This window comes from Solanum stenotomum, chromosome 9, assembly GCF_019186545.1.
Source record: "Solanum stenotomum isolate F172 chromosome 9, ASM1918654v1, whole genome shotgun sequence".
In the NCBI taxonomy this organism is placed as follows: Eukaryota; Viridiplantae; Streptophyta; class Magnoliopsida; order Solanales; family Solanaceae; genus Solanum; species Solanum stenotomum.
This window is the reverse complement of record NC_064290.1, coordinates 6,071,450-6,096,848: the sequence shown is the minus strand read 5'-3', so window position 1 is coordinate 6,096,848 and position 25,399 is coordinate 6,071,450. Positions and strand designations below refer to the sequence as shown.

Below are 25,399 nucleotides of genomic sequence, written 5' to 3'. Positions count from 1 at the left end.
AATTCTTCCTATTGATGTCGTCCATGACATCACTATGTGTCAAAATGTCAAGGTTAAACATGTGAAACCATTTTATGGTTTACATAAATTTCACCTACCAAAATACTATCTTGACTTTTATTTTGTACTAATAAAGAATTATATTCCTATCAAATCTTCATATTAATTCATCTTCCATTGAGTTTGATTCCACAAAAAAAACAAACCAACTCTTTCACAAACTAACCAGTCTTGTGATTGGTTCTATCTGAAGATAATGGTTCGAATGCATCTGAACTCTATGTATGCTTACTTTCTTCGAACTGAAGTATACATTTTTTACTGGTAGACAGGGTNCATCACTATGTGTCAAAATGTCAAGGTTAAACATGTGAAACCATTTTATGGTTTACATAAATTTCACCTACCAAAATACTATCTTGACTTTTATTTTGTACTAATAAAGAATTATATTCCTATCAAATCTTCATATTAATTCATCTTCCATTGAGTTTGATTCCACAGAAAAACAAACCAATTTTTTCACAAACTAACCAGTCTTGTGATTGGTTCTATTTGAAGATAATGGTTCGAATGCATCTGAACTCTATGTATGCTTACTTTCCTCGAACTGAAGTATACAATTTTTACCGGTAGACAGGGTTGGTACAGATAGGCTACGTCGTGCGGCCCTAGGTTACGCCTAGTTTAGTGTAGCATCTGGTTTCCGCCTTCTCCTTGTCGAGTTTTGCTTCTGATCTCTCTCTGAGTCTCTAGTTCGTTACCTCATTTTGGAACTTCTAATCAGACCTGGCTGAACACGATATAGATCAAAGGGTCGTTCAGTGTGTAAATTTTTCAAAATTTCTTCCACCCTATTGCGAAACATGTGCACCTTCAGCATTAGTTCATCAGCATGAACATCCTTGATCAACTCAAAGACGCAAACATCTCCTACCAGTAAACTGTTATCCATAACAAAGTTCAACATCCTTTGCTTAAAAGCACCCGATGTTTCCTCCTAATGCAACAGACATTCCACTTATTTCCATCAGTATCTTGAAGTTCAAAGTTCTGAAGTCTTTGGCATATACTTTCGGACAAACTCAACTGGTAAATTCTGCAGATTATGACGAGTTGTGAAGTATGCATCAAGAAGAATGCAAGATTAGAATGCATGAGTATGAATATATTGAGATACAAAGCAATTTAAAGAAGAAAAAAAATGACACATTCAATTTTATGTATAGGTACAAAGGCTCACCAAAATATAGCTCCGTACTTCTGTTGTGCTTTTTCGCGACGATCATACATTCCACGCCCTACAGATTTCTCCTGTTGCTGGCTTGTGAACGATTTCCTTGTATCTGCATTTATCAAATTAGATCTCAATATGATGCAGATAAATTTTCAAGCTTACAATATTTGGCTGGAGAACAAACTAGCCGATCTTGCAATTGGTTTTACTTGAAGATACTGATCCAAATTCATTTGCAATCTCCATATATTTACTTTGATTTAAATGAAGTACATTGTTTTTACTTCTCTCTTGTACATTATTTGGATTAATCATACCTCCAGTTGCCACTGCAGAGTGTATAGGAGTTTTCATACGTTGCCAAACTAATTTGCCTCCAATTGTGCCTTTTCCAAAGAGTTGTGACATTTTACCTCCAATTTTTCATTCTTTTGCATATATTTTCTTACAAAACAAAATAGTTTGTGTGATTCGTTGCTGTGTTTTGCATTTGTTGAAGTTATCAAAGTTTGAGGTACTGCTACTTCTTAAATTCCTTAAGGGCACACAATCGGTGTTGTGGCCTCAAATAGTTCTTTTCTTTTCTTTCATCTTTTATTTCTGATTGTTTAGAGTTTAGTGTTTCGGGTTTAGGGAAATTTCGAAAGTATTGCTTTTAGCCACTTATTAATATTCCTTCCGTTTCAAAAAAAATAACCTCCTTTCCTTTTTAATTTGTTTAAAAAAGAATGATCTCTTTCTTTTTTTTGGTAATATTTTAATTTCAGTTTTTCATGTGGCATATTTAAGACCACAAGATTAAATGCAATTTTGTACATTTGACATAACTTTAATTTAGGAACACAAGATTCAAAAGTTTTCTTTATTTTTTTAAACTCATGTCAAGTCAAACTAGACTATTCTTTGTGAAATGGAGAGAATATTAGTAGGCGTTTGGCCATGCGTATCATGAGATGGAATCAGCATTTTGACATGCGATATTACGTTGATTCCATCTCATGATTCCATATCATGAGATGTGATTCCATATTCTCCAAAAACCATGATATGGAATTATATGGGAATTCCATATCATGATTTGAGATATTTTAATACAATAATTGATCCACGAGTTTATATTTTGTTAAAACAACCTCACATTTATATTTACTGTCCATTTATTTCATATGTAAATAAAATTTATAATCACAACATTACTTTTTAAAAATTATTATTCTCACCAACATATAGTCATTTTAACTCACACCAATCGATTGTTAAAGTGATGAAATATTTATGGTCTATGAGCATAAAAATATAATTGCAAATGATATTGACCAACAAATGGCTCAAAAGTAACAATGTTGATTCGTCTTCTCGGTCACATGATCGAGAAATGCAAGTTCAACATGAAGAAATTATTCGTATTATGTGGGAGAATTATATTAAAGACTAGTACACTACAATTTATGTTCAAATTTTTTTATTAAATTAAAGTTAGATAAAACAACTACTTAAGTGGAGAACAAATAATTTTGTAATAATTTATTATACGATTTTATAAATTTTTGTTTATTTGATATGATTATATAATCAATTGGGCTACTTTAANTGACCTCCTTTCCTTTTTAATTTGTTTAAAAAAAATGATCTCTTTCTTTTTTTGGTAATATTTTAATTTCTGTTTTCCACGTGGCATATTTAAGACCACAAGATTAAATGCAATTTTGTACATTTGACATAACTTTAATTTAGGAATACAAGATTCAAAAGTTTTCTTTATTTTCTTAAACTCATGTCAAGTCAAACTAGACCATTCTTTGTGAAATGGAGAGAATATTAGTAGGCGTTTGGCCATGCGTATCATGAGATGGAATCAGCATTTTGACATGCGATATTACGTTGATTCCATCTCATGATTCCATATCATGAGATGTGATTCCATATTCTCCAAAAACCATGATATAGAATTATATGGGAATTTCATATCATGATTTGAGATATTTTAATACAAAAATTGATCCACGAGTTTATATTTTGTTAAAACAACCTCATATTTATATCTACTGAGTATTGACCATTTATTTCATATGTAAATAAAATTTACAATCACAACATTACTTTTTAAAAATTATTATTCTCACCAACATATAGTCACTTTAACTCACACCAACTGATTGTTAAAGTGATGAAATATTTATGGTCAATGAGCATAAAAATATAATTGCGAATGATATTGACCAACAAATGGCTCAAAAGTAATAATGTTGGTTTGTCTTCTCGGTCAAATGATCAAGATATGCAAGTTCAACGTGAAGAAATTATTCGTACTATGTGGGAGTATTATATTAAAGACTAGTACACTACAATTTATGTTCAATTTTTTTTATTAAATTAAAATTAGATAAAACAATTACTTAAGTGAAGAACAAATAACTTTGTAATAATTTATTATACGATTTTATAAATTTTTGTTTATTTGATAAGATTGAATAATCAATTGGGGCTATTTTAATAGTTTTACAACTTATGAGATTTTTATGTTTATAACAAAATATACAACACAAAAAATTCATATCGCATGTCTAAACAAAATTTCAATTTCATCTCATGATTCCATATCATAATATCATATCATGATACTATATCATAATACCATATCGCACGGCCAAACAGGCCCTTAGTCTTTTGAGCTTGAAGAAACCCCTGAAACTAGTCGGTGAGACCGGTATAACTTTTGTAATCCTACACAGCACATGTAGGAAGGAAGGCCATTTATAAGTATGATTGTTCATATTCTATAGAATGGGTTCCATGAAACCATTTCTCGACAACAATATTATTCATCGATCAACAACATAGTTATGAAATTAAAAGTATTAGTGAAATATTAAAGTGAAATATTTTAATGTCTCATCTTCTTGTATTCATCTTGCAATAGAATTACATTAATATTTGGCTTGCTCTAGCAAAATTGTTAGAAATTAAAGCGATTTTTCTAGAACAAGACAATTCTCTGCAACACAAAAGGCATTAAAACATCTCACTTGAATATTTCGTTAATACCTCTCATTTTCACAACTATATTGTTGATCAATGGATAAATTTGTCATAAAAAAAAGATAACATGGAACTCATTCTTTAGAATATGAATCATCCTTGAAATATGGTCTCATAAAACCCATTCTTTAGAATTTGAATCATCCTCGTTAACAGCCACCGAGTAGAGTTTCAAAACAAATACGCCTATACAGTATCAATTCGTTTTGTATCAGGCCTCTTCGAGATTTAAAATATATACACACAGGTGTCTGATACTCTCAATATTCTTTCTGGTATTAACACATTCTCAAGAAACAAATGCAAAATGCAAACTTAAAGGTTGTAATTTTGGGCTTGCTTGGACAGTCATTATCATATATAACATAGTTGTACATTTAGACTCCCATATTCTATTTCATAAGTTATAATTCTCTTTTGCCACCCACATTTATACATTGCTGTGGACCAAGTTAAAAAAAATAGACTATTTCAATGCTGGCCGCCCATAACCCATCTGCTAGTTTCTGGAATGTCTTGTTGTACTACAGAGACCAAACAACTCCTTTTAGAATGCTACTAGTATTGTTTGATTTTATTGAACAAATTATTTAGTTAGTAAAAATATAAAAATAAATTTGTTCAACATTTAATAGTCTCAACAATTTTACAAAAAATTAACACGATAGAAAAATATAAGAGTAATATTTTACAAACATGTAGTGCTGATATTTAACTCCAATCTTAGTGAAAAAAATGCAAGATAGGAGGTGATGGACTGCACACAATTTATGAGTTCTCATTTACACTCACCACAAAGTGAGCATAATACAATTTGAGTAAAACTCAATGCAACATACAAAATTTATAAACTGATTTAGTGCCATGATTTAACTCCATCTCGTTGAATTATTCAAGAGAAGAAGCTGATAAACAGCACTAACTTTCTGAGTTTTTCAGACCCTAACCCCACTAATATATTCTAGAGCAAGAGTATAGTTAAAACTCAAAGTTAAACACATACTTAAGAAAAAAAAATTAAGAACAAAACTATGAAAAGCCTCAGTAAAATCCGGTGTGATCATGATTGATGCAGTGAAAATAAGGAGGTTCCCCCTGCAAAAGCAGGGACCTTAGATCCACTACACCTCACCGTTGGATTGGATCATCATCGGCTGCTAATATATATATAAAAAATTGGGAATAAAAAATTCTGAATCTCAGAGAAATTAAATAATTTCATGATGAATGCTAATTGCAATCTCAAATACTATCCAGCAATTTCAGATCTCATCATAGATTGAATTATAAGCAAATAAAAAGGATTAAGTAGTATAAAATTATGAGGCTCAGTAATATAAACAGCTCTATCAATCACAGAAAATCAGAAGCAGAACTGGCATTAAAGCTGTATTAGAAAATCATCACTGCCAAAATAATTTGTGAAAAAAGAAGATAAATCTGGCTCATATCAAGAAATTCAACCAATTTATGTTATGCTTCATCGATTTCTCTCAGAAGCGCGGATAAATCCGTTTTAATCATCGCCAAATTCTAAGAAATTACAGAATTTTCTTACAAAAATGGGGATGTTGCCGTTGATTTGACACAAATTAGCCATGAATAGAAGGTACAAAGGGCTAAACTGCAACACTAGCGGCGATTAAATTTAGCACGAGCTTTGGGGCTTCTAACTTCACTATATAAACTCAGATGAGCCCGGGAGGCTACGTGCAAATACAACATTCAGATTACTATACAAAGAAAAGAATAGAAACGGTGAACACCATTGAAGCAAAGAAAAAGCTAGGTTAAGAATAACTGATGATACAGGTTGGAGTTTTTTGAGTTTTATAGGGGAAGCAGCGACTCTGAAACCCTAATTTGTGCCTCTGTGAGGTGAAGGCCCAGTACGCATTCCGGGTCAGATTAGCCCGCAATCCGCTAGGACTATTTCTTAATTGTTATTGTTACTAATACTACTCCCTCGTCTCATTTTATATGACACTTTTTGAATTTTGAGATTTAAACAAGTCTATCTTTCATCGTAAATTTTTCATAGATTTTTAAACATTTTGAATTATTAATTATCGTGACTTATAGTACTTTTTACGTAATTTACAAATATATAAATTTCATTTCAAAAAAATTTAAAGATTTCATACATAAATTTTCGATCAAACTTAAACTATTTGACTCTTGAAAAACGAAAGTGCCACATAATATTGGGACAAAAGGAAGTAATATTTAGCATCTTTTATTTAGTGATCTTTGAACTTATCAACATATTTCATTTTAAATATTTGAATTAACTTATGTCATGTTTTTATTTGTTTATCATATAGTTAAACATATATTTTAGAATTTTATGGCTTATTGAGATGAATGTGTATAAATAAATAAAAAGATATTTTTTTGATGTGGTTAATTTAACTATTTATTGGACGAATCAGAACACACAAAAAAAATTAAAAATTAAATTAAAAGTGTGGGAAACACTTTATAATGAAATGAGTTATTCAATTGAAACAAGAGATTGGTGTGTTTGGTAGAGAAAACTTTTTCTCCAAAATTTATCTATGTTTGAGTTGGGTCAGTTCATAAACTGAAAGAAATTTGATGGGAAATTTTATCTAATATTTGAGTTGGGCCTAATTTATAAACCGTCTGAAACTAAAAATAATTGAATTTGCAAAACATATAACAACACTCAATGAGAATTTTGGAAATAATTGAACTTACAAAATAGATAACAACACATAGAATGCGAACGAGAGTGTCGAACGGTCTGTTTGAAATAATTGCACTTGCAAAATAGATAACAACACATACAACAACCCTCAACAAAATGAAAATGAGAGTTTTAAGCCAAATTTTTTTTAAAAAAAGAGATCTTATGTTTACTTAATAAGTTTTTTTATATATCTTTTTTGAAAAAATTACAGAAATCCCACATTTTAGTTTACTTATTACCATTATCCCTATAAGTTTTAAAAATCTCCAAAATCACTTATTTTCGCGCATCAGATTAATGTATCAACGGTTACATTATTGTATCTCGCGCATCAAATTAGTGTATCATGTATAAAATGTAATGTATCTTACTTAACGATTAATGTATCTTGCGCATCAAATTANAATGTATCTCGCGCATCAAATTAATGTATCAGCGCTTACATTATTGTATCCGTTAGAGAGATTTCTGTAATTATAAACTTTTAAGGAATAAATTATAATTTTGCCTTAAAAGTATGTGATTTATGTAATTTGCCCATATTTTTATTCCTAGAAATTCTTAAAATATATGATAGTTAATAATAATTTTAAAATAGATCTCTCTTTTTTTTTTCAATTGGCAGTATAATTACGAGACAAATATGTATATATAAATTATTGTATGTTACATAACACCACACATGTTTATATTTTGGATAAATTCTTATTGATTAATGTTTCTAAAAAAAATTCAATTCAATCAGTTTCTACACAAACTATCAAAACTATTTAAAAGTATTTTAAAATAGATTTAAGATATTGTAGGGATTGTTACACTTAATTAGGAGATGTTCAAAGTTAAGATAATGACTTTTTAAAGTTTAATTATTTGATAATCTAATTAATTTGAGCTAGAAATACATGTTTGATTGAGCATATTTGATTGCCTATAATTTTTAATTATAATTGCATCTATTGTATTTTAAAAAATGATAAAACTTTGAAAATATGTACATGATAATTGATAAAAGATGGACAACAAACTCTTAAAGAAAATTTCAATTAATACTAACGATAAATACATAGCTATTTTATATTTATATATTAACATCGCATAATTTTAAAATTTTCCACTATTAAGAAAATTTCAATGACTACTAACGATAAATACATAATTATTTATACTTTTCTGGGACCTAAAGCCATGCTTCAGGGTCTCATTATCTCTGTGAGATCTGCCAATTACTATGTGCATTAACTTTTCCTTCAAATTACCATAGTCACTGACCAAGTCATGGAACCATTGTTTGGCAACAACAGTTACAAAATTTCTCCAATCTCTTGGCCAGTAATTTGAAGTCCAAAGAGTCCTTAATTCTAAGAAAGCATGCATACTCTTCCGATCATTGTGTCTCAATTTTGGATTGCACACTAGTCCTGCTGGGAGCCCCTTGACATCGTCCTCTATGAGGAAATTGCGTTTGCAAAAATAGAATATGATGTTTGTCAAGCACAATTTTATCCTTAGTCATTCATTCTATAATCTTCACTCATATCCTAAAATTTTAACTTTATCCTTATTCATTCATTCTATAATCTCTCCTTAGTGAGTCGTGCAATGCCATTGCCAGCACTAGTTGTTATGAAAGTTTAATGTGCATAAAATGACCAGACAAAAGTTAAGTAGTGCTGACATAGTACGACAGTTAATAGGAACTCACATTTGGAAGTCAGATTTTGTAGTTGGTGTTATTTTTGGAATTTTTCAGAGTCTGATGCAATTTTTGTTATTTCTCGTCTTTAATGTTTGCTTTTGGTTTTGTGATTTCTGAAATTTTGACAATTTTTTTTTTGTGTGTTTCTGGTTAGAAAAACATCACAATTTCAATTTAATATAACAAGCAGAGTTCTGTAAATATTTAACAGAGACCAAAAGACCTAAAAATATTCAGTTGATACCTGGAACTATTTTGAACCTACTACCAAAGAAAACAATTTTTATTTTTTTTTAGCAACTTCATCAGCTTTTCTCCAATTGAGCCTCAACTTATAAGTAGTCATGTAGTTCCAGATAATTGCATGTGTATTGATCGAAAAATGGTCCTAATGAAGCTATGAAGACACTGAACGGAGACAGATCTGATTAACATCCCCTCCACACAAGGATTAATAACCATCAAAGGCAGATTCAAGATTTCAAAGTTTAAAATTTCTACCACATTCCGTTTGATTTACTGAATCCTTATAACATAATATACCTGGAATAAAGATATTGCATTCGAATGAACTTGTAAATTCTGAGCTGCATCTGCCCTTAATAAGAGTAGTAATATTTGATAATAGTTAGTAGGGTATGCACAGAGTTCTCAAGAGAGAATGCACATCCACAGAAGAGTTGAGGCTCTTCTCCAAAAAAACTACATGCACAAAAAGAAACCGAGCAAATAACTACTATCCCTACACATGCTATTCACATTAACTTTTCTTCCGAATGACTTCAACAAAACCATTCTTTCAAAAAAGTGGTCCAGCACCAATGTGACTGACCAAGTCATGGAGCAATTGTTTGGCGATAACAGTTGCAAAACATCTCCAATCTCTTCGCTTCAACCTCTGATAATATGGAGTTCCAAAAGAAGTTCTTAATTCTAAGAAAACATACTCTCTGATCAGATTTTTGATTGTGTACAACTTCTGCTGAGACCATCTTCACATCATTCTCCTCTACGAAAACTACATTTGCAATATAATAAATATGAAGTTTGTCAAGTACAATCACAGAGACAGAAATAAAAACATAGGAAAAACACTTGCAACCTGATAAGATTAAAACAGTTCTCCATGAATTCTCACTCATATCCTAAAATTTTATCCTTAGCTAATCTATAATCTCTCTTTAGTGAGTCGTGCAGTGACATTACCAACACTAGTTGTTATGAAAGTTTAATGTGCACAAAATGACCAGACAAAAGTTAACCACAATGACAGAATTTAGAATTGTGACAAAGCCAACTGGAGTTGTAGATTACCTCGATGAATTTTGTGGTGGAACCCAAAGTCAATGACAAAGTCTTCAAATCTGGAAGAATCCAAATGAAGTCATTTATAACCTCTTCAAAAGTACCATGCTGTGAAATAATTTCTAACTCCAGATTCTTGATATCATCTACTGGTAACAAATTAGTTACCTCAACAGGAATGAGGACAACCTGACAACCATCAAAAGCAACTCAGAATGATTGGTAATCAAACAATCGTATAATCGAAAGCAACTCGTCTTGGTGTCCCATTTGGACAACATTTAGTTGATGTTGATAACAAGACTATATGACGTTGAAGTTGCAAAAGAGTAAAGAGTGAAAACCATTATTTCCCTTGAGATGCTCCTCAAACAAGTTGTTCAACTTCAAATTCTCTATATCAAGTTGAAGCCGAAATGATCGACAAAATTGTAAACAAACATTAATTTGCAATATATTAACATTTGCATTTAGTGTATGTCAAGAAGCCTATCAAGTCACAGTTGCAAATAACAATAACCAAAAAACAGATTATATATATGTCTTGGAAACCAAATACTAGAAACAAATAAAAATTAGCAAAGGCAAAGTAAGCTAGTATGCAACTCTATGTTCCTATTACACTTCTCAAATCAAAGCTTTCGTCACAATTCATCCAATTAACCTATTTTTGATGTGTTACCAATAATTTAATTTGCAAGCACTTTCTTCGTGTTTGTCTCGATATATCCTCTAGTAAGAATTAGGAAGTTGGAGACGTGCATCAAGAAAAAGTTTTGTCATGCAATAAAGGAACATTAAAGATGATTGACATAGATGTATCTATGAGCTTTAAGTGGTTAACCTGTACAAACACACAAATCAAATTCAAATGCTAGCAAAAAACTCCAATTTTCTTAACCAAATGTACAAGCAAGCATTATGGCTTTCAAACCTATTTTTATTTATGAATCCAGGCCTCTTCAGGCCTTTGAACCAAAAAAAAGTTATGGCTTTCTGGTGATAAATAAAATTGAACAAATTTCAACTCGTGAGAAGCTTTTATACCAAGAAAATACTAGAGGCCACCATATTAAAGTAAAAGATACAAAAAAACATCAAACAGTAGATGTTTTCTTATAAGGTCATCCAAAGATAGCTTATAAGCAAAAGGGAAAGTAAGCTAATATGCAACCATTTCTTCTTATTACACTTATCAACTTCTACGGTTTCATAATTTTCATCCGACTAACCTATGTTGATGTGTAATGTGTTTGTCAATATATGATCTTCTGGCAAGGGTTCGAGAGTTGGGCATCAAGAAAATGCAGTATGGCATGCAATTAAGGAACTTCGTAAGCATATGGAGGACTGGAGAGTCCCACAAAAAAGAGGGGAAAAAAGGGTTACCTCTTCAATATCGCAGATCAAACTCAAACGCTTGGAATGAGCACACAACTCCAACATATCTCTAAACCAACTGTACCAGTAATCATGAAGCTTAGAGGGATCTAAATATAACCGAACAAATTCCAATTCTTGTAAACCTTCTCTGCCCTTAAAATATGTGAGGCCACCCTTATACTCCAACGATTTTAACTTGGGTGAATCTATTCTTACCTCCCATCGCACAATGCTATCCTTCAGCACCAAGCTAACCAAATTTGGTTGAGAAATATGAAGTTCTTGCAACCTACTGCAATCATCTATGATGAGTTTCTCAAGTAGAGGGAATTTGTCTACAAAATTCATCCATGTCATTGTCAAATCTTTGGCATCAATATCAAACAATGTTGAATCTTTGTCATTAATATTACACAATGTCAAACCCCGCACTGTTGGTTTGGAAGTAATCCCAACTTCACATAAGTTACTATAACCATCTATCACAAGTTTCTCAAGTAGAGAGAATTTATTTATAAAATGCATCAATGTTTTACTGTCATAAGCATCTTGCAATGTCAACTCTCGTACTGTTGTCGTGGAAGTAATCTCTACTGCACACATGTCCATGTTGAATGAAATAAATTCAAGTGAATCAAGATTTGCAGACTCTATACGTATTTTACCATTAGAACAAGGAAGATGCACTCCAAAAAACTCCAGGTTAGGATTTGAAACAACAATAGTGTGCAACTTTGCAGTCTCTTGAACGCGTAACTGTTCAATTCGAGGGCATCCAGCAATGAGATCCTTAAAATCACGATCCTCAATACAGACAACAAATAAAAACAGAAACCTAAGAGCAGGGAGCATATATGAACAATTTTTAATCTCACAATCCGTTATAGTTAAATCAACTAATGTATCAGTGCAAAATGCAACACCACTCAAATAGTAATGATCATGAGAAATCGTCTTTAAACTAAGACATAACATTTTAACCTTATTTTCGAAGGCAAAAGAAATCCACTTGTTTGCCAGCAGTTCAGCAGAAGAATATTCAACTGTCATTCGAAGAAGGAGATTTTCAACTGCACAATTGTATTCAGAGGGCCTCTTACGGATTTCTAAGGACTTTATCAAGTAAGCTAAGAAGGCATCTCTTTTGGCTTTGTCTGTAACACTGTATTTTGAATAGTCGGCACCGAAATCAATTTCATCCAACAAAATTCTAGGGTGAGAAGCCCAAGTGCTTCGCCATTTTTTGACAAAATACTAATTTGACTGCATCTTTCCATGGAAGGCGAGAGTGAATTTCACGGATGATTTCGATTGGCAAGTTGGAAATTCCGTCCACCGAATTTTTAGGTTGTTTTGGGGGTTTTTTATGCCCGTGATACCTTCTTCTCTTCAGCATTTTCAAACGGAGGGGATTCAAATTAGATGAACCAGAAGAAGTTGCTCATGTTACTCGATTGCAGGAATTCGCAATGAATTCGAGGATCAAAGCACTGTTTCAGGATTTCTCGAGAAAACAGTTATTAATGAAGAAGAAGAAGAATAGAAAGAGAAAGAGAATTCTGTATATTCCATATATCTTGTACAATGAGTTGATTACAAGTTATATAGTGATTGAATTGAACTAACTTGAACTTTTAAGCTAAAAATAGAATCTGTTACTAACTAACTGCTTAACTAATTTTCACTGAAGTTAACTAACACTTGGAATTGTAACTAATCATGTATCAGTACTCCCTTCCAATACAAGATCCTTGTCCTCAAGGATCAAATAAAGGAAATCTTGTCTTCAAAGTGGTGGCAAACTCCCAAGTAGCAGCATCTGCCGGTAACCCATGCCATTTAACCAAAAGTTGTGCCACATCTTTATTACCCTTCTTAATCATTCTCCTCTGTAGTACCAATTCAGGATTAAGGCAGTGTGGATTAGCTAAATCAACTACAGGGGATACAATATCTGAGCTGGAATTTCATAACACTTCTTCAATAGGGAAACATTGACTGTGGAATGGATCTTCACTGAACTAGGCAATAAGAGAGTGTAAGTAACTGGACCTACCCTCTTAAGAACCTGGAATGGTCCATAGTACTTAGCAGCCAACTTATGGAAGGCTGAACTTTGAAGTATACCCAATCACCAACTTCAAAATGCCTGTCACTTCTATGAGAGTCAGCCTGTTGTTTCATTCTGAGTTGAGCCCTCCTCAAGTGATGTTTCAGAAGTTGAAATTTAAACTCTCAATTCACCAATGTACCATCAACTACAGCAGAAACTGATTCACCTAGTAGATAAGGGAGGTGCAATGGAGGAGGTCTACCATATAGAGCTTCATAAGGAGTTGTCTGAATTGTTGAATGATAACATGTGTTATACCAATACTCAGTCATTGTTAAGCAAGAAAACCAGTTAGAAGCATCATCATTACAATAACACCTCAAGTAGGTCTCCAGGCATCTGATGAGTACCTCAGTTTGGCCATCGGACTGAGGGTGATATGCTGAAGAAGTATGCGAGAGAACCCCTTGCAATGTAAAAAATTCATGCCAAAAGGAACTCAAGAAGACAATATCTCTGTCACTAGTAATAGCATCAGGTAATCCATGCAGCCTAACAATTGTGTCTAAAAACACCTTAGCAATAGATTGAGCTGTATAAGGGTGTTTGATTAGAAGGAAATGGTCATATTTGCTGAGTCGATCCACTACCACCAAGATTACTTCATAACCATATGACTTAGGTAGGCCATCAATAAAATCCATACTAATTTGAGACCAAACTACATCAGGAATAGACAATGGTTATAGGAGACCAGGGTAAGCAGCCAAGTCAGATTTGTTTCTCTGGCACACATCACACTTCTGTATAAATTCTTTCACCTCATTTTACATATTCTTCCAATTAAACAATGTCAATAGTCTTTTGAGAGTAACTTCAACACCTGAATAACCCCCATGTGGACTAGCATGCCATAAAGTCATAATGTCAGTCCGTAAACTCTGCACTTTTCTAATGACCAGTTTTCCCTTTCTTCTCAATTGACCTTGCATCCAAGTAAACTGCATATGAGTATCAGGGTTTACTTGTAATTTCTCAATGAGTTGTTTGAGCTCTTGATTTAAAGTCCAACTATCCTCAATAGCCTGAAAGAGATCAGTTTTAGTTGGGGAAATGACTAGAGCCAATAACTCAGCCCTAGTGACTCGTGAAAAGGCATATGCCACCTGGTTCTCAATTCTTTTTTTGTACTCAATAGTGTAATCAAAAGGTATAAGTTTGGTAAGCCACAACAACTGAGAATTAGTATGCAATTTTTGTTCCATCAAGAACTTTAATGCCTTCTGATCAGTTCTAATTACAAATTTTTGCCCGAGTAAATACTGTGACCATTTAGTGATAGCATGTACAATAGCCAGCAACTCTCTATCATAGACCGACAAGGCCCTATGCCTGGGAGATAGAGCCTTACTAATAAAACCAATGGGGTGGCCCTTCTGCATGAGAACTGCTCCAATACCACTCCCACTAGCATTAGTCCCAACAATAAATGTCTTAGTTGCATCAAGTAGTGCTAACACTGGAGCCTTAGTCAACTTGTCCTTAAGTTGTGTTAAAGCCACATCTGCCTCTGTAGACCATTTAAAACTATCTTTCCTCAAGAGATCAGTTAATGGTTTGCAAATGATACCAAACCCTTGAATAAACCTTCTATAATAACCAGCGAGTCCCAAAAACCCTCTCAACTGTTTAAGAGTAGTGGGGGTAGGCCAGTTTTGTACAGCCTCAACCTTCTGAGGATCTGTAGATACACCCTGTTCAGTAATGAAGTGTCCTAAGTACTCTATCTTTAACACCCCAAAGAAACATTTACTTGTCTTATCATACAATTAATGTTGATGCATTACTTCAAAAACAACACTGAGGTGCTTCAAATGATCGTCCATACACTTGCTATAAATGAGAATATCATCAAAGAAAACCAACACAAACTTTCTTAAAAAAGAACGAAAGACAGAGTTCATAAGCCCTTGAAATGTGGCAGGAGCATTTGATAACCCAAAGGGNAGTTAATGGTTTGCAAATGATACCAAACCCTTGAATAAACCTTCTATAATAACCAGCGAGTCCCAAAAACCCTCTCAACTGTTTAAGAGTAGTGGGGGTAGGCCAGTTTTGTACAGCCTCAACCTTCTGAGGATCTGTAGATACACCCTGTTCAGTAATGAAGTGTCCTAAATACTCTATCTTTAACACCCCAAAGAAACATTTACTTGTCTTATCATACAATTGATCGTCCATACACTTGCTATAAATGAGAATATCATCAAAGAAAACCAACACAAACTTTCTTAAAAAAGAACGAAAGACAGAGTTCATAAGCCCTTGAAATGTGGCAGGAGCATTTGATAACCCAAAGGGCATCACCAGGTATTCAAAATGACCTGAATGCGTCTTAAAAGCAGTCTTTGGTATGTCGTCTATTGCCATTCTCAATTGGTGATAACCTGATCTCAGGTCAATTTTAGAAAAAATTCTAGATCCTCCAAGCTCATCCAATAAATCCTCCACAATAGGAATAGGAAATTTATTCTTTATAGTGTATTTATTTAAGTCTCGATAATCCACACACATCCTCCAAGAGCCATCATTTTTTCCAACCAAAACCACAGGAGCAGCAAATGGGCTACAACTAGGCTGAATTATCCCTTGATCCAGCATTTGTTGTACTAACCCTTCAATGATATCCTTATTCACAGAGGGGTACCTATATAGTCTCTTGTTCATAGGCTCAGTACCATGTTGTAGCACAATTCTATGGTCAAAAACACCTCTAGAAGGGGGTAACTGAGTAGGCTCCTCAAACAAAGGGTGAAATTGTTGTAAAAGGCTAAACAAACAGTTGTCTGTCTCTAATGCCTCCTTGTTTTCAGTTGCATACAATTGTAACTCATTACACTTAGATGGAACTACTTGTATCATGCACAATTAAGACTGATTACTTGAGATTTTAGCCAACTTCCCAGCTCCTGAAGATGTAATCTGGTTTCCTGCTCCTCTCAGACAATATTTCTTCCCTTTGTAATAAAATTCCATTGTGACCTTCCGAAAATTCATTTTGATATCTCCCAAAGTCAACAACCACAGAACACCTAAAACCACTCCACAAGAACCTAGTGGTAATAACAAGAAATCAGCTGAGAACTCAGCACCTTGTAATAACCAAGAAATGGTGCACATTTTGTCCACTTGCATATCATTTCCATTGGCTGTTGCAACCCTTTCAGGATGAATAGATCTGGTCTGGCACCCTAACTGCTTGACTAGCTCTGGATCTATGAAGTTGTGTGAACTTTCTCTATCAATTAAGATGTGCAATGGCATTCTAGAATGGTAACCAGTGATCCTCAATGTCCTAAATCCCAAAGACCCATTCAAGGCATGAATAGAGATTTTCAGTTGCTCCAAGGATTTTTCAAGTTCCAGTTCTTGACCCTCCAATGGTCCATCCAACTCTATTACTAGATCTACCTCCATTCGTTCTTGTTATTCTATCTCCGGTAGATATAACTGCTTAACATTCTTGCATTTATGCCCAAAAACATATTTTTCATCATAAAAATAACAAAGGCCCTTAGATCTTCTGTCATTCATCTCTTCGATACTCAAGGTCCTCCTATTAACGCCTTTATGTGTCCCCGAATGACTAGTGCTTGGTGTTGGTAATAGCCCTGGCTTACTGTGCATTCTATGATCACTGATCCTCCCAGAGGAATTGTAACTCTGAAGTCTAGTTGGTTGCCTAATCGCCATTAAAATCTAAGGATAGAACTGCTCTGATACCAATGTTATTCGATTGCAGGAATTCACAATGAATTCGAGGATCGAAGCACTGTTTCAGAATTTCTCGAGAAAATAATTATTAATGAAGAAGAAGAAGAAGAACAGGAAGAGAGAGATTAGAAAGAGAAAGAGAATTCTGTATATTTCATATATCTTGTACAATGAGTTGATTACAAATTATATAGTGATTGAATTGAACTAACTTGAACTTTTAAGCTAAAAACATAATTTGTTACTAACTAACTTTCACTGAAGTTAACTAACACATGGAATTGTAACTATTCATGTATCAGCTCCACATAGTAAGCGGTGGTAAAATGCTAAACTATTAGGTTTAGGAAGATGAAAAATGTTTTGGGTTACATATATGAGAATTCTCTATTAGGGTCTGTTTGGAAATCCAGTTAATTGAATCCCCCTAGTAATTACACAAAATCCAATTATCATAGTGGTTTTCCAAACAGGCCTTTAGATGTGTCTCGTATGTAAATAAATAATTTTCTTACTTATTTTCTTATGATTGGTTAATAAAAAGATAATTTAGATATATTTTAGGGAAATACTATGATACCGGACCGTGAATCCCTCTATTTAACACAAATTCAAACTTCAGACCGACATGACCCTACCAACGACCCCAAGACACGACCCTAACCTTGTCCCCCACCTAGACTTGAGACACGACCCTAACCTTGTCCACCGCCCCGATTTGAGACATGATCCCTGACCCATATTAACTTGATCCTCAACCCAAGAGACCTGACCTCAAGTTGAAACTCAATCTGACCCCTCAAGATCAGATTCAGGCTCAAGGTTAGGTCTCTGATCTCAATTCAAGATTAGAGTCGAGGTTACGACCTGAGTCGCCATCGGTCTCTAGTTAGATACCAAGTTTGGGTTCGTGAGGTTGAAAGAGTATTTTATGTACATAAGTCATTTTTTAAAAAAAATTTAGAGGAAAATAAGTTCTTTTGAAAAATAGTTTTCAAAACATTTTGACCAATCTAACACGAGAAAATAAAAAACAAGGAAAATGCAGTATCCTCAATGCTTAGCTCTTCCATTCGCGGGCACCCAGCAATGTGATCCCTAAAATCATTTTCCTCCATGCAGGATCTTCGAGTAGGGAGCATAAAAAGAGCAATTTGAAATCTCACAACACCGGATCTTTAAATCAACAAATGAAGCAACTACAAATGCAATATTGCGCAAGTCAAAATGCTCATGAGTCATTTTTAAACTAAGGGTGTGTTTGGAAGTAATCTTTACTTCACAAAAGTCCATGCTGAATGAAATAAATTCAAGTGATTCGAGATTTGCAGACTCTATACGTATTTTACCATCAGAACAATCAAGATTCACTCCAAAAAATTTCAGTTCATGATTTGAAACTACAATATTGTGCAACTTTTGAGTACGTAACTTTTGAATTCGAGGACAACCAGCAATCAGATCCTTGAAATCATCATCTTCAATGAGAACAACGAATAGAAAGAGAAACTTAAGAGCAAGAAGCTCAAATGAACAATTAGTTATCTCACAATCCGATATAGTCAAATAAACTAATGTAGTAGCGCAAAATGCAATACCATGCAGGTAGTAATGATTATGATAAATCGTCTTTAAACCAAGAGATAGCATTTTAACTTTTTTTTCCTAGGCAAAAGAAATCCATTTGGTTACCAGCTTTTTTGTCGGAGAATCTTTAACTATCATTCGAAGAAAGAGTTCGTCAACATCACAATCGTATTCAGAGGGCCTCTCACGGATTTCTAACAACTTCATCAAGTAAGTCAAGAAGGCAAGTCTTTTGGGTTTGTCTGTAAAATTGTATTTGTATAGTCTGCCTATTTCTGTACAACTCAATTACATTAAGGTTGTGTTTGATAGGAAGGTAAGACGATTATTGAAATTATTATTTGCTTGGTCTTCTTGTCATTAACAAAAAAAAAATCAAATTCAATGAACTAAATGAAACAGTTATTTTTCATTATGCTAAAAATAGATGTCCAACGATACTTGTCCACTTTATGAAATTCATGAATAATTTTACACTTGGTTCTAATTTACCCTTATCATTAATTGTAGTCATTTCCCTATTACATTTTTCAAGACATTATATTTATTATATCCAAAGGATGATATAGTAAAATTACCCTTTCATTTATATTTTCTTAAGGGGTGCGCCAAGTCAATAGTGGACAACTATTGTTGGACAAAGGGAGTATTTTCAATCATACCAATGGTTGTAACACCTCCAAATAGGCAAATATTTTTGGTAGTAAATTAGGGACATAGAAAAACTTTCTTTCAAGTAAGATAATTAAGTATGTCAGCTCAACGAGTACAAAACCTTTAATGTTTGAAATAGTTGGAGTATTCGAAAGACCTAAAGAAGATTGAGAGGAGATGATTTGAGTTGAAGTAGAAGTTTGAGCAAAAGTAGTTTGGAAAAAACAATAGCCAAGAATAACAAAAAGCCTGTGTAACTAAGACGCAAAGTTGCGACCTCTACCTTCACACCTTATAATCAAATTTTAAATTTTGATTCCATATAACAATCAGAGTATTTCTCGCAAAAATTAGTAACTACAACTAACAAGTGACTAATTAAAACTTTCAAAATTTGAATTTGATTCGAGTAAACTTACACCGTAGAACAAAGGAGCTTTTTCTTCTAACTTTGTTAAATCTACCGCAACAAATACGGTTTGTGGGCTTCCCCAACGGCCCAACTTTAACGGCCCATCTAAACAGATAGAGGAGTAGAATAATTATTTATTCAATTTTAATTTTTAAAAAAATTACAACATTTTGTTTGAATGGTTGTGACATATTAATTCATAATATATTATTATTGTATGTTCTGTATTCTATTGTTTAAATAACTATAATAGTTGGATAGATTGAATCGTTCTGAATCATTACGTAATATATGGAAAAATTACCTCATGTATGTATTTAAGATCCTATATTACATCATATAAATCTACTAACTAGAAATTACTAATAAAAAAACTTAATTACGAGTGATAACAAATTCACATTAATTTAGTTAATTAAATTTTATTTATTTTTATTTTTATTTTCATATTTAATGTTGGAAAGAGAAAATAAAATACATGTTTTTATGGCAGTTACCAAGGTAATTGTCTAACTACTAGGAATTTTAATTTTTCATGTCTTCCAAAAAAAAAATCAATCATTACTTGAAATCCCAATTTTTTTTAAAAAAATCAGATATAAATCATGTATGAATTGGTATAAACTACTGAATCACCAACTCTATTACAACTTTAGTTTGTTTCTCTTTTTCTAACTTTTACTTATTTATTTTTCCAATTTCATTCTCATTAAAAAATTGAAAGCTCTTGTTATCCTCAGAAAAAGGGAACCAAATTCAAGATATCTTTTTTTTCAATTTTTTTCATTAACAGTATCATCCTCATTTTTCAAGATATTAAAATAGGTGTTTGAATTTTTTAAATGACTTGTTGATGTTTTAATATTTTTTTAAAAATTGGTACCTTACATTTTATATAATACATATATAGAGACATCAATTTTTATACACTTCTTTACTTGAAAGAAAATCATTGATAGTAACCAATTTATATAACATATTTTGAAACGTGAACATATATCAATATCATACAATTGAATAGTTTTATTTTTGAACACCACATATTATACCAAATTGATACATGTAGACTAATTCGACTTTTTTTTTTTTTTTATAAAAATCAGTTTATAAACCAATTATATACACCAATAGTTGTGGAAAAAAATATTAATCTTAAATAGTTTATAAACATTTGTTTGAAACCACTAATTAAATCATAATTATACAACAAATTCAAATTCTACACATCTCTTGAAACCTGAATATGTGTATCAATATAATACAACTGAAAATTCATATTTAAAAATTAGATATCATACAAAATTAATACAATAGACTAGTTCAAAATAAGTTTATGAACCAATTTTATATATAATTAGTTATGAGAAAATATTAGTCTTAAACAATTTATAATTTTTTGTTTGAAATCACAATTCATACTAATATCATATAGTTGATTGATTAATTAGTGAAATCACAAAATAAATCAAAATCATATAATAGATTCATTTAAATTTGATGGCATGAATTATACGTAATAATCAAAATATTTATCTCAAAAAATTAAGACAGAACCGTTTTAAACAATCAAGGTATAAGAACAGATTCATTATTAATAAATAGAAATCATCATCTACATCTAAATTGCAGAAAATAAATAAATAAAAACAAACTTGTTTTCAATATCTATATCCAATATAAAAGAAGATAGGCACATTTTTTTTATAAAAGCATTTAAACGAAATTGTAGTACATAAAGAAACCAAAAACGCTACCAAAACAAATAAATAAGGACACAAGAATATATTATAAAACCTTAAAATAAATATGCTAAATCCCATTGACCTCCATGCTGAATCAATATTGAGTGTACAATATTAGATTGCAAAATAAAAGAACAAGAACAAAATACGGATTATGGAGAGTAGAACCCAAGTAAACAAATTGAGAGATAATTAAGGGAGAGAAATATATAACAGTTAGAAAGCCTTTAATTATGGAATGAATATTTTCTCTCTTAATTACGGTTAGAAAACTTATAATTATGGAGTACATGTCCTCTCTTCACGTTATTATAGTATTTATTATTTTTTATTTACCCTTTTTAAATTATTAATTTTGGTTTTAAACGTGATTTTAGTAGTTGTTAGGTGTTGTTAAACTTCTACTGTTATGTATTGACATCTAGAAAGTCTTGTAAGGACTAGTAGTAAGTAATCTTTAATTTGTCATTTACTCAATTTACTATGATTTGAAAGATAAACCAATTAATAAGAAACCTAGGGTATGGGGTACAACTACTATGAAAAGGTAAGGTAAATGATAAGATAGGGTTATTAAATAATAAGTAAAGATAAAATGTGAATAAAATATTAAGATTACAACACGATCATATCAAATCGGGCGTTACACAAAATTGATATTTTTCGTTCTTACCTAACAATGGATTTAGACGATACAATAAAAATTAAGTAACTATCAAAACAAGCATTGTACTTAAAAAAAAACAATACAATACAATAGGTAATAACCATCCAAACAAAGAGTTATGTATCCATTTACTTATATAGTAGATTTTAGTTTATAAGTATAAAGTTTTTTGCTCACAATCTAAGATGGAATTTGGACAAGCTATTGACCGGTATGATTGTAGCACAAGCCTAACACAATTTATCTTGATTATGAAAATGATATTGTTTAAATTTCTTATGCTGTTGATTTTTGTATGTATTAAACGTGATCAAGTAGAGATAGATGTTTTAAACTTACTAACAAAATATATTCTATAAACTGTTAAATGTACATATTATCAATCCTAATATAACTATTATGATTCATATATACTAATTATCGTTTTGATTTATTAAAATGTGAAATTTGCTATAAGAAAAGGAGGAAGATTTGGTATAACCGAATCGAAAATTATAAAAAGAATAAAAAAGAAAGGTTCTACCGAGAATTGAACTCGGGCTATTGGATTCAGAGTCCAATGTCCTAACCGCTAGACCATAGAACCTTTGTGCTATAATTTCTCTGTCATTATATTTATATATTAAAAATACGTACCCCGAAGTTTTCAGACTTCGGTATCGGTCCCCAAGTTCTCAGAATTGACAAAATTACCCCAATTGCCAAATTGGATGCATACAGATTAATCCAATGCTACTCATGCTCTTCATTTTGTCAATTGTAAAGAGTTGGGCATGTCTTTGAGGATTTTAAACACAAAAGTTTGTTATTCGAAACCGATCGATGCCTCCGTGAGCAGGTTGAGGAGAGCGCTAGCAGCCTTAAAGGACTGAAACCAAGTATGTGGAAAACGTAGCTTGGGGTGAAAGGCCAATCAAGCTTGGATATAGCTGATTTTAACGAAATTTATTTCAGTAGAGTGTATGATTTCTTATTAGTTATCTATGTTTTGGTGGATATATGTTGATGGGAGCAGGGGCGGACCCACCTTGGCCAAAGGGGTGTCATTCGCCGGAAAATTATTATATTGTATCTAGAGGTCAAATTTTGGTTTAATATATATAAGTATTGACACCTCTTGATATAAGTAAAAGTTTTAGTCTAGTGGGTAAGGGATTGCAAAAATTTTCATATTATAATTACTTTTTTACTATAACCATTGACACCATTTATGAGCTCATATTATAATTACTTTTTTTTACTGTAATTATTGACACGCTTTTATAAAAATTCTGGATTCGCCATTGAATGGGAGACAGCAAGTATCATGTACATAGAATTTCTGTCAGTGCAGAACCTGTTATTTTGTAACCACTTTTCTGTTCTTTTGCTGGCCTTCTGTAATAATGATGCAATTTTACTCTGTATATAAAGATTCTGACATAGTACAACATGGTTGTCAGGTATCCAATTCTAGTGTTGTGTTGTTACTCCTTGTATTTACATTGTAACCTTAGATATATAGGTCGAGAATTATAAAGTTAGTAGCTAATCGAGTGTTATTGGCTTATTGCAAAAGGCACGGGCTAACCCCATCTCCTCTCCTTATTTGTAGTACATAATATTCAGTAATCACTTAATTTTTTAATTTATTCAATGTGTTTTACCATATATGTTATTTTATTTGCTTTGTATCTTGATATTTTCTCATTAGATTTCTCTTACAACCATACTTTGAATAACTTTCCTTTTGAGCCGAACGTCTATCCAAAACAACTTCTCTACAAAAGGTCTTTGTACACCTTATCCTCTGCATACCCCACACGTGTGATTATACTAAATATATTGTTGTTATTAGTGTTGTTTCTCTTTGTATTTTTTTTATGTGAGTCTCAAAACTTCAAATTCTGAATTCCCTACAATGTTCGGAATATCTTTCATAAGGTCTGAAGATTGCAAGGTTCTGTGTGAGTGTTTCTCCTTCCGTACAAATCTAGATATCTCACATGATCCAATGGTTCTTACACGTTAGACATTTTGAATGCTATGTATGTGAACTCTAGAGGAGCTCTATTGGCCAATTCATTTCGTACCATACTTTATTTGTGAATCAATACTGAATATGTTGTTGTTGCGGATACATTTCATTATCAATGCTAGATGTTGTTTTTTATTTGCTATGAGGCTAGATATGATCTATTTTCTGCTAGATATGATCTGTTTTCTGCAACATAATAGCTAGGCCAAATCTCCAAATAAAATGCACAACTTGTATATTAAATACAACAGTAAATTCAGGTTATGATTAAAGCTTTGGTCCCTTCAAAAATTGTCAATCAAATCTCTAGTCCTGCTGTCATGAATGCTATAATATTATGGTGATTGGTGAGGATACGTTATAATTATGTGAACCAAAATATAGTTCTATAATTTTATTGACTCACACCTTAATTTTGTCAATTAACACAATATTTACTCTTTGTAAAATAACAAGTCCAATTGATCCATAAATTGAGTAAATGATTAGTACGAACTCAAAGGAAGTTCCTTGGTGTACACCTAGTTGGTAGCTCGATAATAAGAAATAACTAATTTATGTATTAATTTTCGTATCTTATATAATGTTTGATAGGTAGATATGAAACATGTTATTCATGTATAAAACTAATATATCGTTTGATTGATAATTTAAAAGTCCTCATAACTAATACATGTACAGGTTATAAGGGAATCTATATATGTATTATTGTGAAATAGCTTTGAACGAAAGAAAAATAAAAAAATAACTAATACATGAATGATTAGTCCCTGCACAGCTATTACTTGCGTAAAATAATACATAGATTCACTCTAACTAATTGCAAAATTACTAATACTTACCTAACTTTAACCGGTTACCAAATGAAACCTAATTATTGAAAAACTTTTCTCTGTCTTCTTTTATACTTTTTGTTAGTGATTGAGCATTTTAATATTATTTTTCTTATTAAATTTGCTCATTATTTTGGTGTCTTAATATTGCCTAATTACTCATGAATTGGCCATTGACTTAGTGGTCATAAAATGCTGGCAGAAACGTTCCAGTGAACGTTGGAATTGGGCAGCATGTTCATTTGCCGTTGGAGGCATTTGTTACACTCTCTTTATTTTCATTCTTT

The 25,399-nt window shown here is 32.1% G+C and overlaps 7 non-coding genes and 2 pseudogenes across 7 annotated transcripts; all 9 read right to left on the bottom strand.

Annotated features, from left to right (window-relative positions):
• Positions 1–4,970: 4,970 nt before the first annotated feature.
• LOC125878050 (small nucleolar RNA snoR97) lies at positions 4,971–5,076 on the bottom strand. Its single transcript, XR_007447675.1, has one exon. It is a non-coding gene; the product is annotated as a small nucleolar RNA snoR97 (small nucleolar RNA).
• A 52-nt stretch (positions 5,077–5,128) lies between these two features.
• Positions 5,129–5,236, bottom strand: LOC125878049 (small nucleolar RNA snoR97). Its single transcript, XR_007447674.1, has one exon. It is a non-coding gene; the product is annotated as a small nucleolar RNA snoR97 (small nucleolar RNA).
• A 78-nt stretch (positions 5,237–5,314) lies between these two features.
• Positions 5,315–5,431, bottom strand: LOC125878110 (small nucleolar RNA Z278). The gene has a single exon (XR_007447723.1). It is a non-coding gene; the product is annotated as a small nucleolar RNA Z278 (small nucleolar RNA).
• A 166-nt stretch (positions 5,432–5,597) lies between these two features.
• LOC125878109 (small nucleolar RNA Z223) lies at positions 5,598–5,691 on the bottom strand. Its single transcript, XR_007447722.1, has one exon. It is a non-coding gene; the product is annotated as a small nucleolar RNA Z223 (small nucleolar RNA).
• Positions 5,692–5,717: 26 nt separating this feature from the next.
• Positions 5,718–5,805, bottom strand: LOC125878059 (small nucleolar RNA U36a). Its single transcript, XR_007447682.1, has one exon. It is a non-coding gene; the product is annotated as a small nucleolar RNA U36a (small nucleolar RNA).
• A 37-nt stretch (positions 5,806–5,842) lies between these two features.
• Positions 5,843–5,992, bottom strand: LOC125878067 (small nucleolar RNA snoR134). Its single transcript, XR_007447689.1, has one exon. It is a non-coding gene; the product is annotated as a small nucleolar RNA snoR134 (small nucleolar RNA).
• A 3,492-nt stretch (positions 5,993–9,484) lies between these two features.
• On the bottom strand, positions 9,485–12,769 carry LOC125876180 (F-box/LRR-repeat protein 13-like; annotated as a pseudogene).
• A 5,535-nt stretch (positions 12,770–18,304) lies between these two features.
• On the bottom strand, positions 18,305–19,301 carry LOC125876178 (uncharacterized; annotated as a pseudogene).
• Positions 19,302–22,776: 3,475 nt separating this feature from the next.
• On the bottom strand, positions 22,777–22,848 carry TRNAQ-CUG (transfer RNA glutamine (anticodon CUG)). The gene has a single exon. It is a non-coding gene; the product is annotated as a tRNA-Gln (tRNA).
• Between the last annotated feature and the right edge of the window lie 2,551 nt (positions 22,849–25,399).